This window comes from Haliaeetus leucocephalus, unplaced genomic scaffold, assembly GCF_000737465.1.
Source record: "Haliaeetus leucocephalus isolate CR32 unplaced genomic scaffold, Haliaeetus_leucocephalus-4.0 Scaffold195, whole genome shotgun sequence".
Classification (NCBI taxonomy): Eukaryota; Metazoa; Chordata; class Aves; order Accipitriformes; family Accipitridae; genus Haliaeetus; species Haliaeetus leucocephalus.
This window is the reverse complement of record NW_010972631.1, coordinates 8,357,334-8,372,570: the sequence shown is the minus strand read 5'-3', so window position 1 is coordinate 8,372,570 and position 15,237 is coordinate 8,357,334. Positions and strand designations below refer to the sequence as shown.

The 15,237-nt window shown below is 42.9% G+C and overlaps 1 protein-coding gene across 3 annotated transcripts in view; it reads left to right on the top strand.

Annotated features, from left to right (window-relative positions):
* The window catches only part of RIMS1 (regulating synaptic membrane exocytosis 1), a 336,006-nt gene that overhangs the window by 306 nt on the left and 320,463 nt on the right, over window positions 1-15,237 (top strand). The window lies entirely within an intron of this gene.

Sequence of the window (15,237 nt, the reverse complement as noted above, 5' to 3'; positions counted from 1 at the left end):
GCCATGTTTGGCGACCAGGTCCCCACAGCCTCTTGTGGACCTTTTCTGTCTCCCCCCCCCCCCCCCCCCCCCCCCCCCCCGCCCCCCCTCACCACCCCTCCTACCCCCCCCCCCCCCCCGCCCCATCCTTGCCAAACGGCACATGTGACCACATTTTCTAGCCTCCTCCGTCAATAGGAGGCTTCAAACGTAACGTTACCGAATTGCCTGCTGCGAGTGGTGAGAATAAACAGACTGAAGCTGTGGCCTGTGGAGGAGAATCAGGGTTTCTCCTCTTCTGACTACCCGTCAGGCCTGTTTGCTCCGGGGGGGAAAACGGTAGGAGAGGTGACTGGACTAGTGCAAACCTCTGACGTTACCCAGACCCTCCCTGCCAGGGGAGGTGTATCCTTACCTCACGGTCTTCTGGTTGCGTACACCTGCGCTTGGAAGGGACGCTCTGGAGGTGTGATGTGATCTGGGTGTTTCTTTTGGCAGCATCGGAAATAACACCCACTTGCGCCATGCGGGTGCCAGCTCTTCCCCGCGGCTTTCTCTGACGGATGGAGAGACCAAACCCCCGCAGGCTCCCGACTTCGGCCCCGCGCGCTGTGCGTGCTGCAGCCGGGACAGCCTTTCACTATATTGCTGTCTCTGTCCCTTCCCGTCGGTGCCTGGCTCTGAATTTTTACAGGGGCTACTAAAGGGGATTGCAGCGGCGGGTACCGAGGCCCAGCTGCTAGCGTTGCGTATCGCCGAGGAGCTGGCTGGGACCGCGGTGTTTGGATCTCGGTCCAAGACGGAGAGTTCAGTTTGCCGTTGCTGTTCATTACGCTTGGGGTGTGGTTAGTCTTGGAGGTGGGGTGGTTGAGAGGAGAAATGTTCTGTGAAAATGCGTTGTGTTAGTCAATGTGGGAAAACGTTAAGTGAAGGATCCCTCCTCGGTTTCTATTTATCAGAAGAAAATTAAAGGCATAGCGCCAAGGCTCTAAACTACATTTATCCTTCTCCCATTCCTCGTCCTCCAGCACAGCTACTTCCCTATAAATATTTCGCTTTTATTCTGTGAAGAAGATTACTGGTTCTGTGATCGTGTGGTAGAGCAGTACTATAAATCTTACAGTCACTGCGAGAATGAACTTTTGTTGGTACAGATGGTAATTTCTCAGCCCTGTTCTTGTTAACATGGGGTAGAGGATAAATTTTCCTCTTTTTTTTCCCCATTTTTTTCTTCTGCTCTTCTTTTGTATTGGCATTTCTGAATTCTGGACGGATGCTTCCTTTTCTGTGAGGTTATGGGAATCTTCAGCAGTTTTACTAAATGAATTTAAGACACTTTAAATACAGTTTTTAGAAGAGGTCAAAAATTGTGAATTCAACTTGAAATTACTTTATGTTATCTTCGAAGGTTTGTGATACCCAAGTTAAAAAGTTTATTTCCTTACAACAGTTCTTTCAAATCATGAGAATAGCAGTCTAGGCTCTCTATTGGTCTGAGAAATTGTGATTTTAAATAGATTTTTTTTTCTTTAAATGAAGAGCCAGAAATTAATAGAAAATACATTGGGAAACTTACAAAGCTGTATACTCACTTTAGCTGTATCGTTGGTTTTCAAAAATTAGGTCACAGCAAATAGTTTTCATATGGATTATGATTTGACTCTTACAGAGATCCGCTAGGTTGTCTGAGATTGTTTGCCTTTTCTGTATGCTGAGCATTTACTTCCTTTTTGGGACAAGAGTTAGACACATCTTTCCAGAGAGTAACCCTTATAAGATTGGATTTTGAGACAATTTACTTCCATAATTTTGTAGAGGTTTGTTACAAATATGCAGTGGTGCTATCCAGATGACACAGCTATATTATAAAAGTCAGATATCGTCACCATCCCTTCCTATTATCTTCAGTAAAAGTTTTTCTGATGATCCCCATGTCTCAGCGAAATAGCCACCGGTTTTCATTTAAAACCACCTGGCAGAGAAATGTTTCCGTCTGTAACACCCACATGCAAATCTGTGATGTCCCCTGGAAGTGAAGCTGATCTGTGTTGCAAACTATGCTACCTTCAATCCTGCAGCCGGATGTGTGCTGTCTCATGAATCATAAGGGCTAAAAAGGATGCAGCACTTCTCTCCTGTTCTGGATGTCCTGATAGTTAGCAGTAAAAGTTTCCAAAACAGTACTTGTAATTTTCCTTTCCAGCACTCCTCATGGCAGAAAACTGTAGGAAGAGTTATCGGTTAAACTACTGTATTCTTCACATGATGGTCTTAAAATTGTGGATCCAAGGGTATTTGAGGTGTTTCTGTGAGTAGACTGCATGGATTTGAGGAGAAGTGGAAAAGATGAGGGTCATCGGTAAGGAGGCTGTGTCCCTCTCCTTCGGGTCTGTACCTCTCTGTCTTCCTGAGCCCCGTTGCTGACCCTGAGCTAACAGCCCTCTTGTAAACCCTCTCTGCCAGTTCATGCTGACATCAGCGCGTATTGCAGCGTGCCAGCCTGGGAGCAGGGCACTGTTACAGGGAGCAGGACTGTGGACAACATAATGCTTTTGCTGCTTGCGCTGGAGAGTGGCAGAAATGCATGCTTCGGTTTGAAACCACCTGCTTGTCTCGTTCCAGGAACTTGCCCTATCTGTCAGTTTGTTGGCCCACTGAGTTTCCTTCAGCAGTCTGGGGCTAACGGAGTTTGTCGCACCCTTAGGATAAAGGCATGCAACTTGTACTGGCTTTTGACTTTCTTTTTCTAGGTGTACCTGGTCGGTGGCAGAGACCTCATCCTCCCCTCACCCATCCAATATCAGATTTCAAACTGCTGTGTGTGGTGTTTGGGGAAGGGGAGCATTCTGCTGTCCTGTGACCTGTTGAATACCTTGGAGCAATGTGGTGAGGAGTTAGGGCTTTTGTGAAGGTTCCTCCTTTTGCTTTTTTTGCAAACAGGTGTACCTTGGCATGAGGAACACATTGTTAGCTGATTGCCTTGAAATTGCCTTTACGTCCAAGGATGGCTTTTGCATTCCTGCTGTAATAGGGGCAGTGTCACTAGGTAGTCCTGAGAGCGTATCTATATGCCTTTGTGCAGTGAAGTGTGGTCCCAATCCGGTGTATGGCACTGAAGACTCAAATCCGCATAAGCATGCCGATGCTTACCTGGCACCAAGTAGAAACTGAGGCACCTTGAGTGCAGTCCACAAAATCTTTCCGTAATGGTGCACCTGAGAAGCTGTGTGTTCCTGTGTGTCCGGGGCATATAGGACCAGAGCATGTGAGTGTCTTGGCTGCTGAATTGCTTGCTCTCTGTCTTGCACCTAGGCCTGTTTGAGAGTCACAAACTACGTAGTCATATGCTTAGGTCCTCTAAAAGACTCGACGCTAATACAGTACCTCTATAATGCCTATCGATACTCAGTGCTGAACTCAAAGTGCTGGTGTCACAGCGATGGGCGCTTTCCTAACATGTAGAGGACAGGCAGTATTGCTGCTTCCAGCTACCTTAGGTGTAATAGCCTGGCAGTTAGGAAGCAGTTACCTAAGCCCCGTACACTTATTGGCCTGAAGAAATTGTGTCCTAGACGAGTGCCATTACATTATAACTTAGTGGAAACAGTTTGGCTCCCCATACATAGAAGAATGAAAACTTTATGGGCCCAGGAGCCTAACTCAATGTCAAGCCCACTAGGAAGAGCTCTCCTGGCAAAGGAGCTGTCTTGCTCTTGTGCTGCATGCTTCTGGTTACCCAGGGCTGTTAATGTAGCCTTTTTTAAAAGTCAGAGAAGTTTCAAATACCGAGAGGGCTAGGAGTAGGTAGCAGGTCCTCCTCCCTCCCAGCTGAACGATCTCCTTTTGGGGCTTCAGAGCTTTGCCTTTTTGTTCCTCTGTGGCTGGGAGAGCTTCACCTTCCTGCATGACACATCTTTGACAGCAGCATGGAGAGCAGTCTGTTGAGGAGGAAGGTCTTTACCATGGTAGACTCAACTCTCATCCACTCTTGTTTTCCCTGTATCACATTGGCTATGCCAGATTTTGTGGGTATCTCTGAAGACTGTAGTCTCTAGCAACTCTTAGTTGGAGCTCGGCCTCACTGACCCAAGCTTCTGCTGCTCCTGTATGAATAAATGTTTGCATAGGACACTGCTAGAATGTGCCATGGCCTCCTCTGCAGACTAATTCACATTGGAGGCATTTTTTCCTGTTTTACATGGTAGGTACTCCTGTAGCTGAAAGGGAAGAGGTTCATGTTGAGTGGCTGATGTGTCTAGCCTGAAGTCCAGATGCTGCCTTACAGGTGACTGATATGACTAACAAGTTGTGAAGAAGTGTGAGAGGGAAAGTTTTCAGTGAGGCTGAAGAGAGAAACAAACCATCATTTGCAAAAATGGGGGGCAAAAAACATTTTAAAGGAAAAATAGTTTCAAGTGTACATTTGAACACTAGATACCCACAAACAATATAGTTGTCTCAGGCTATAGGGTGCCTTGACATTGAACAACCCCAGTTAATATACAGCAAATTTCAGTCGTAGACAAATCACAGAAATATATATATGTATGTACTTAAGCTGAAGTTTGCTTATGTGCAATTGTGTGCCTTATCTCATTGGGTTAGTTAAGTACTAAGTGCAAACCACGGCAGCTGTGAACACAGCTAGCTGAGTTCCAGTTCTGTTCTTCTGTGCGCTCTCACAGCCCCAAAGGACCATGCATTGGGACAGCCAATGTACTTTTCTCCACCCCTGCTGGAACAGTATCTTATCAAAGGGGGAACAGCTATAAATAAACCTTAGACAAATTTTGGCCAGAAATTAGAAGAAGGTTCCTAGTTACCACGGCACTCATTTTCTGGAGCAAGTTTAAGTGGGGACAAAAGCTCTTACTGCCCTTCTGATGGGGTTTAACAAGACTGAAGGAGATTGTTTGCCAAGGTAGTGGCAAGAGTAGGAAACTTAACTCGAAGACACAGGAGGTTCTTCGTAGTTTCATAGAGTAGCTTCAGCAGAGAGGCTAGCAGGAACTTGAAACCTTCCCAGGTCTTAAGAGAGTTATTTCAAGATTTGCCATGAGAGTGGCAGTTAATAACTAGGGAGAAGTTGATCCTAACACCCTATTTTGACCATCTAGTGTGGTAGACAAACTTGATTTTAGTACAGTTCAGGTCTCTAGAATTAACAGGGATATTGGAGCCTCTCGCTTTTCAGGGCTGCCAAATCCTGAAGTCACTTGCAGTTGGTGAGAATCTCTGTTTCAGAGATTGCAAGATAATGCCTATATAATTTCCTGTGTGCACCTGGAAGCTTCCAGCCTGAACTGCTAGCTGTGTAACTCTGAAGATTAACAGATTGTCCAGGAGGCATGTGCTCTTAACCAGTTTCCTGGAGGCAGTTTGTTTCCCTCTCCATTTCTGACACTTGGACCACACCTAACATTGCCAGAAAACATTGAATACTGCTCAAAACACAGTGACAGCTGCTGCCACCCTTATTTTGTATAGTGCTTATGGGCAAAATAAGGAAGTAGGGTTCCAAGACCTTCTTAGCCTGAATGCTGTAAATCCCCTGATGATAACTGCCCTTCCCATAAGCAGTAGGGAAGGGAGAGGTAGGATCATTCTTCATCCCTTCTGTTGAAACTGGGCCACTTTGCAGAAATAAAAGCAAGAGTCAAGCGGCCATCATGAGGAACTCTGTCTTTATCCTATCTTTAGGATAAAGATTTTAAAGCCTATCTTTAATCCCACTGAGAAGACAAAGGAGGAATCGAGAGTTCTGGGAACTGATTGTGCATTTGGCACCAAGGAATTAAAGGATAAAATAGATAAACAATACCAAGACTCCCTCCTCCGAGTCAGACTCTTGCTTATTTTTTCCATGGTCCCATGAATCTCACTTTCTGTGCAGTGGAGCAGGAGGAATGGAGGATGCCCTCACCTCTGCTGCTTGAAAGCCTTTATTTCTTCCTTTGTACTTAAAGTGGTTTGGACCCACGGTGTTTCAGGCTCTGTGATGGAGCAGGGAACAGAGTGCAGGTCACTTGCTGTGTGCGTGGGTGGTCTACGCCCCTAGAATCACCCAGACAGACTGCTCGAATACTGCCTTGCGCGTCTCCCTGGCAGTGCCAGCCCTGATCCTGACACTTGAGTGTACAAACCCGTGGTGAAACGATTTTACTCCTGGAGGACTGCAGGAGTCTGAAGATTGTCTAGTCCAACCCCGTGCTCAGAGCTGGGCCACCTACAGCCGGTAGCCTGGGACCGTGTCCAGGTGGCTTTCGAATATCTCCAAGGATGGAGACTCCACAGCCTCTCTGGACAACCTTCTCCAATGTTCAGCCACCCTCACAGTAAGAAGTGTTTCCTGATGTTCAGATGGCATTGCCTGTGTTTCAGTTTGTGTCCATTGCTTCTGGTCCTGTCACTGGGCACCTCTGAGAAGAGTTTGCCTCTGTCTTCTTTACTCCTCCCCACTGGGGTTCTATACACATTGTTAAGATCCCCCTGAGCCTTCTCTTCTCCAGGCTGAACAGTCCCCACTCTCTCAGCCTTTCCTCATGTGACATGCTCCAGTCCCTTAACTGTCTTTGCAGTTCTTCACTGCACTTGCTCTAGCGTGTCCATGTCTTTCCTGAGCTGGGGAGCCCAGAACTAGACTTAGCATCCAGATGTGGCTTCACCAGTGCTGAGGCAGAGAGGAAAGATCACCTCTCTCGATCTGCTGGCAATGCTTTTCCAATGCAGCCCCGGATGGTGTTGGCCTTCTCCGCTGCAAGGGCACATTGCTGGCTCATGCTTATCTTGGTGTTGACCAGGAACCCTCAGTTGCTTCTCTGCAGAGCTGCTTTCCAGCTGGTTGGCCCCCAGCGTGTACTGGTGCATGGGATTATTCCTCTCCTTGTGCTGGACTTGATGTTGTCCCTTTGTTGAATGTTTTAAAGCTTAAGAGGGAGACCAGTATCTAATGTGTTGTCAAATCAGTCTGAATCATTCGGGGGGAGGATTGCTTGTGGTCACTGCTTCCAGCCCCTTCCTCTTTACTGTCCAAGGCCCTCAGAGAGGGAGAGAGAGGGCTGAATGGTGCAGAAACTATTGTTGCCTTTTGGCCAATGGAAACATCAGAAAGAATTTAACAGCATTTGAGGCTTCAAGTTTTCACCACTCTGAGAGGGCAGGTGTGGCCAGAAGGGTGTCCTGATCAAAGGAGACAACTGTGGTGACCTCAGAATTGCAAGGAGGGTTTTCATGACTTGCAGGGAAATTCAGAGAATTGATAGTGATTTTTAAGCAGGAAGGTGGACTGAGTAGTCCAAGGAGACTACTATATACAGACAAAATGTATTCACAACTGCACACAGTCACGCGGTAAGGCAACTATGAGACAGTCACTGACTGTCCTGCTGGGGGGCCATCTCACCGCCGAGGCAGGAGCCGGAGACTGTCAGCAGACAATAGCAGATTCACAGGAATCTCCTCAAAAACTATAGAAGAGCGGGAGGTCATAGGCGATGACAGGCAGTAATAAACATCCCTACCATGTTCTAGACATGGGCTTCAGATTGGCATATGTTGAGATTTCAGAAGGTCTGAAGTGCAAGCTCTTGTCCAGAGCTCTTTTCTGACCCCAGTTTCAGTGGTTTTATTGAAATGCACAGGGCGTTATTTCTGTGCATGCATCTTCCCACGTGGTTCTCCACTTGATATAAGAAGCCGCCAAAGCTTCATGCCTGGCTTTTGCACTAATACTTTCTGACTGAGTAGTCTGTGAGTCTACAAATTCATGGGCATTATCTGTGCCCTGCAGAAGGGTGAAGACAAAGACTGGGTGAAAGAACATGATATCTGCGCAGGAACTTCTCAAAGTACAGAGTTATTATAAACCCAGATCTTAAAAAGAATTATGCAGAAGAGACCTCTTCTCTAGAAGGGAAGGGTACCCTCCTGTTGGTTGGTTTTCTGGAAAATAGCAGAGGGAGAACAACATTAAGAGAGGTTTGAAATTCTCAGTCTTGTCAATGCCCTTTTATTTCTGAAGACTCATGTGAAGAATTTTTTGCAACCTTGGATACAGGAAAGCAACTAACAAACATGTAGCGTGCTTCCTTCATCAGGCGGTTACTAAGCATTTTAAGACTTGAACTTAATATCTTAAGAAAGGGCTATTTAAAAATACTGCTGCCCTTGTATTCAGCCTTTTTGGGAGGCAGGCATTACTGAAGGTGGAAAATGACAAAATTCAAAATTTTATTTTTGGTTGCCAATAGTTAGAGCCAGTTATAATTTCTACCCAACTTTACCTTCTTCACTCTACCCACTGGTACCTGCTGCATTTTTCTTCTCCCCTGGGTCTACCAGTTTTAATTAATAGATACTGGCATGCAATTATGTTTTGCTGGAAAAAGCTTGCGTGCCTATAGTTTGACTCTAATTCCCAGTGGTAATAAAACATATAAGAAAATCCGATGTAATCAGTTACAAACACAGAGTGGTTTCATTCTGTTTTTTGGAAATACTTGCATATAATTTACAATCACTGGAGTGATTTACACCTGATCAGGGCTGTGTGATTTACCCTGGTCAGATCCATATATTGGATCTGTAAGGATGCAGATAGCTTGTCAGATCCTGCACTGTCAAGAGTTACAATTGTTTTATCCCTTCTTTTATACTTCACAGATATGGTAAAATATTATGCAATGTTTATGGTGTTGCTGGAATCTAGGCAGCAAATGTTAGTCAGAGTTATTTTTGGTTTTCACAACAAACAGCAGAAAAGAATACCACTATAAGTTTGCTTTAATAGTTACTTAGGTAAGACAATTTGCACAGTGTGATAGGGTAGCGTTGTAATTCTTTATACTTTAAACTGAAGTAATCATCCTCAAAATTTGATTTCATATGAGATACTTATGTCCAGAGAGAGTTTTAAACAAGAAAGCCATGTTCCAAATATATTCTCTGGCACTGTTACAGAGGCAAGAAAAGCTAGTTGCAATTTTCAGAATAATGACACGCACAAAACCATTCATACACTTGCCACTTCAGAGGCATGAAGAGACACGGCACGATGAATAGCTGTTTCCAGACAGTTCTAGAGTGAATTAGAACATCTACGTTGGCACTCATTTCTGAGTTTGTTCACATCAGTTGTGTGCCTTATTTTCAGTGTCAGGACTTTGTGCGCTTTGCTTATGATAAGCATTGTTAATACTATTGAAGATAGGGGAGCCTGTCTGTCTGTATATGTTTCTTTCAGGTATCTGTAATAAAAATGGGTAGTGTTTGAAATCTCTTAATTTTTTGGTCTGTCTTTCATATATGAAACCATCTTGGAATCACTGAAGATCAGTGTATGCCCTGAAAGTTGCTTTTTGATCAGGGGTGAACCTAGCAGATAGAGCTGTACTTTTTAGTGGTGACAGTGGTGGATCTAGCAAACGAACTGTTTCAACTTTTGAGGATCTCGGGTGTAACCAAAGACTAATTTTCTCTGTATTTTGGGCTTTAGATAAATGCCAAATTCTAGTTAGAGTGGTGGTTTAAATGCGTTGCATCAAAATACAGTTATTTACTTTGAGGTCCTTAATTGAGAGTTATTTTTTTAAACTTCATTATGTGAAATTCATTAGGACATTTCTCATGAATGGAACACAGCCCAACCATGCTATTTTAGTGTGAGTACTATTATATTGCAGAGAAAAAGTCTACTACTCTTCTAGCAAGAAACAGAGAGCTCTGTTTGTTCTCAGAATTGCTAATGGAAGTCTTCACATGCTTGAATGACCGAAGTGCGCAGTGTCTTCTCAAGTGTTTCTCTTGGTTACCAATATGGCATACTCTGAATTGGTCAAACAAAGAAATTATGTACCCCAAATTCTGTCTACATCTTACACTAGCAGGTCTAGTAAAAGATACTACATTTTTTTACAAACCTAGTTTGGCCTATGAGCCTAGCAAGCATTAGAAATTTTGTAGCCACTGCTCATGAAGATTTTGTCTACATTTTTGTAAAATATATATTAATTCTAAAGTTTTTGAATGTACTGTGAAGGCTTCAAAATCCTATCAGTAAACTAGGATTTTGTAATTTTTATATTGATACATCAATTCTCTTTCCAGATATTTAGCAAACCTACAGTCCTATACTATACAAACAGATTTAACTGTGGGCTATTTGCATTGGTATGTCTTAATCACGTGGAAGTATTCTACAGATCAAATGATTAGTAATAGGAATTTTGAGAGAAATGACAATGAAGCAGTTTATGTAACAAAAGGCCATTTTGGAACTGGATGATTGAATATGTTTAGTTGTGTTTTGAGCCGTGATTTGTTAGTATAACTGTTTTCTTTTGATGATTCCATTGATCTTGGAAAAAGCATCAAGACCTATGCAAAAGCAGATGTAGTAGCTGTCTGAGCTTTCTAATATCTTTTCTTTACACAATTTCTTTAGCACTTGCATGTACTAAGAGAGCAGTTGGAGTAATTTTTCATTTATATTCATTATTCTCTAGGTTTTTAATTAGCCTTTCATATGAAGTTATTTTCAAAATAAAGTCATTGCACTTTTGCATATTTGCAGTATTAACTTCAGAAGTCATTTTGACATTTGACATCAGGAGACTAAATTTTGTACTGATTAAATGAAATTGCACAGATGTAGATGCAAACATAATGTGAAAGCTTGAGCGGTAAAAGGTTATGAACAATCTATGAGTATTTTAGTTACTTGAGGTGATAAGTCTCCTTGGTACTGTTATTTATTGCAAAAATTTTGACATTGCATGACAAAGTTCAGCGATACAGTTTTATGTTCTGCTGTCTATGTGTTTTTAGCTATGGATGTAGAACAGGAAGGCAGCTGGTTGATGGAGTGCATGGTGCATGAGGCTAGGCAGTTGAGAAGAAAGGACAGAATTTATGAGAACTCTAGATCATCCTACTTTAACTGTATTGATTTTGGCCCTGGATGCCACCTGCAAAGTATCAGGGTAATGGGTTTGCACTTTATGGATGAGAATTAGAAGAGATTTTGTATGTGTATGTGTGCTTGTGCCTAAGAATATGGAACCAGGCTGTACGGAAATATGTACAAGTTGTTTTAGGGACTTTAATTGCAACATTATGTTGCTTAGCATTCCTTAAAATATGCAAAGTGCATTGGCGAAATTTGATCAGGAGCTGAAAATTGGGAACAATTTTACCTGCAGTCATATCGTGGGGACAGGTGACACAGTTGAACAAGTTGCTGCCATGGACCAGCAAAACATTGTATTGCTGTGGTCCTGTGCCTCTGCTGAGTTTGATTAACTTTGGTGAATCTCTGTCTTGGAACAAGTGTCACTGTAAGCACATCTGTTAACTGGAATAAGACTTAAGTGTTGCTGAGTCCGTTTAGATGGGGTACATCCCTGCAAGTCTTGTATTTTGCAGAAAGAAACACATTTTTCTCAAATTCATTCAGTAACTGTTCAGTTACTCCCCAGGCTTTACGTAGAAAGTAAATTTCCGAAGAGTGAAACCAAGGCATGGCTACCTACACTTCTGCAACGCCCCCCCCCCCCCCCCCCCCCCCCCCCCCCCCCCCCCGCTTTTCACTGTTAAAAGCTGTATCTGTATTTTTTTAAATTACTTTTTGTTCTGTATACCCCTAATTTCCTGCAGTCTTAATTGTGTATTTTGTTTTCCTTTGTTTTCTCCAAAAAGCTGTTTTTCAATACACTCATAGAAAGGAACTGTATTCACTCAGAGGTGGAGATTGCAGAGTTATATGATTTGATTCTGATAGTGTATATGTAAAAAGTGTGTAAATTCCTTTGAGATTAAATGCACAGTACATTTTTCTTACATTTCAGAGCAAAATTAGATATTGATTTTTTAATGAGAAATCTATTTTAAGAATATAGAACCTCACTAACATGCTATGATTCTTGTATTTTGTGTTTTTAAATGATTTGATGTTGATTGTAGTTTTTAAATTTAAAAGCTCTCATGTTTATAAGCAAAATCTCTTTATAATTTATTTTGCAGTTTTTTTGTAAAATTAAATAAGCTTAAAGCAAAACATCCTCCCTTAAAAAAGTCTATTTCAAACAATTATAGCACTCACTGTAAAATAACTTTCAGCAGGACCCGTTTGGACTGATTAACCACTTCAGGGAATCAGCAGTATATTTACAGGTTTGTTCACCTGTAACATCCCTTTTTCTGGTGAGGCTGTTTCAAGTTCTAATCTTGTCCCTGTCTGAACGGGTTTAAACGGGCCATGTGGAAAAGGAGCTGGGGAGTTCTAGTTACACGGCAGATGGGACAGTGCTCTCTCTTTCATCCAACCAAGGTCATCTGATTCTTTCTTTCCTGGTATTTATCTTGGATGGGATCAAAAGTAAAAAAGCCAAGGTTTCCTTGAGGTAAAGTAAAATGAATGAAGTTAACAATATGAGGGAAGAATCTTGAGGAGAACAGCAGCAACGGTAGTGCTTCCTATTATGGAGGGGGTTTGTCCTCTTATTTTTTACAGGGTTTGCAGTTTGGCAATGCTTTCAGCTCTCTCCTTGCAGAATTTATGGTCAAGTATGCTTTTTTCTGTCTGCATTTAAGTGTTTGCCATATTTCTCTGAAATCAAGACCTTGTCAGAGTGATTCATGGTTTCTGTCACCTTCTGTTGGATTACTGCAACATATTGTACATGGGATTACCCTTGAAAACCCTCCCGTTGATCTCATACTGTGCCTTTTTACTTTTCCCTCTGCTTCCTACTGTATGTATTCTAAAGTGGAGCTTTCCTTCCTGTGTACTGGTAGAGAAATGGAGGTCAACTGAGACCAGAGAAGAAAGCCTTCTTAAAGTGGGGAAGACAGGGAACTTCCACATACAGCTTTAGCGGAGGGGCCCTAAATTTGAGAGCTTTCTATGAAAGCCAAAGTTCAATGAACTTTCTGCGAGGGCAGCTCGCTCGTTATGTGAAAGTTGCAGAGGTGGAAAGGAACTAGTCTTCCTGGCAATTTACTTAATGGTGTAAAATACCGGGTGTTAAATTTTGAAGACAGGCCCTTGCATGTCTGGCATTCATAAATAAACCAAGAAAATCAATAAGTGACTTCAGCAACTGCCACCCTTTTGACTCCCTTGTCAGAGGCTAAGAATTGAATGAACAAGAAAATTAAAAGTGTTTTCCCTGAAGGAAAAGGAAAAGTAGTTTTTCCTCCAGGCTAAAGCTGAGGCCACTGAGAGTACGGGAAAGCTTTTTTTGCTGTGCGTTACCATAGTTTGCCTGAATCTACCAGTCTGCAGTTTTTTAGACTGTGAAGTTGTGCCCTTCTTATTTGATATCAAGATGTTTGTCCTTCAGAGAGCTGCACCCCAGGGCTGTCAGCCTCCTATTTTTTATTAGTTCCCCAAATATTTTTTGTTACATTTTGTAAACCTGAGAAGTACTACTACTGTCTGTTCACTAGAAGACAGATCAAATTACGCTCCATAATACTGTGGTGCTTCCCAGCTGAATTCTAAGCCAGTTTATGGTGCATGTGTCTTTATCTCATAATATATTTTTCAGTAAGGCTTTCAACTTTACTTACCTTCCAGATGTTTAAATCGTCGTGGTTACACTGATGTATATTACATATATATCATACCTATTATATACAATATATCCAGTACATCAGAGTTCAATCTCTAATATTTTAGTTTTTCCTTTTTTCTCTCATTCCAGGCATTATAATCATGCTATTGATAAAAGAAAGTCCTAGACAAATCAAGTTCAGTTAAAGACCCATTTTATACATATTAAATTGCATTTCTGTTTAAGGTGAGCTTCCTGCAAAACTGTAAGGGAACTGCAGTGTTGTTCAGTGCAAATGTCATGCTCAGTTCATAAAATATTGCTAAGAGGACAAACTGCGGTCGGTCTTCAGAGATACAAAACACTACCCAGTTGTGGCTGAGGGTCTGTCTGGGCTGTCCCTGGACATACGGTGACAGCACGGAAATTGTGCTCGTGTCTCCCAGGAGGGGATTTCGTTGTCTAAACACGGGTGTCTGCTACTATTGGAGAAGTCCAGTGGTACCCCTCCTTGTCTTCAGGAGGGGGGAAAGGGTGGGAAGCTGGTTGCTGTTTTAAACCAGGTTTTGCAGCAGCAGGCAGCAGGGAGTGGAGGGAGCTCGGGAGCAGGCGGTGGTATCTGTAGCTGACTGGCACAGAGATCCCTCGGGCACATCGTGGGTGGGTATTTTCTCAGCTGGAAGCGGTCCCTGGGCCATTCGGGTTTCATTGCTGGACGTAGAGAGCAATGGCAAGAGCTTCAGCTCAGTCGATGGGTCTGATTGTGTTTTCAGACCTGTGCAACAGCCTGCCACTTTCTCCAGATCCCTCCTGCAGGATTTTTGAGATCGCTATCTTTCCTTCAGGGATCTCTTATTTCTCAAATAATATTACGGCTATTGAGGCAAAAGCATGTTTCCCTCCACATGAGAAGCAGTACCTTTTCAATGTGAATTATCATTAAACTGCCATCAATGAAAATGAGATACTTTGTTTGATAAAATCCTTATTTTATTTTATTGTGTTAATCCTGAGTCTTGTGCTAGCTAAGGTGTTTTAAATGTCCTCACAAGGTAACCACCAGATTAATGAGCAAAGACTACAAAATGGTCGGCATTTTGCATTGTGCTGGCAAGGCTGTTCACTAGAAAAACTATGGTTGCTTAGTTGCCGTGGGAGAGGAAAAATGAGAGGAGAAGATGAGAATGCGGGCTATAGCCTTGTGAGGGACAGCAGGAAAGGGGAAAGTAGGCAGCAAGTGAGCGAGAAACTGTAAGAAAGTACACATCCCTTAAGGCACAAAAAGTTGGACTCAGAGGGCGTGTAGGCAGGTCTGTGGGGATCAGACAGAGGAGGAATGTATGACAGGGGAGAGATGTGAGGGGAAGGCTGGAATTAGCTGGGATGGGAGCTGGGAAGTTGGCTGTGAGCGATGCAGCTGCTTATTCGTCTAGTGCAGAACAAGCGTAAAATAGCACTTCTGCACACTGAGAATTGGGTAATGAAAAGTGATGGATCCTTTGGTAGCAGACTTGGGACTTGTGTATTTATGTGTCTGTTTCACTTTGGGTTTGAACTGGAGATGGTTAAGCACACAAATCAGGAGGAGGTGAACATTTATTTTCAGTGTGAAAATAAATAAATAGAAGGCAAGTAGAAAATACAAAGGTTCAGAAATGCTCGGAGCGTGAGCCAGCCTCATGACTGTGAAGAGAGGGGTCTGAGT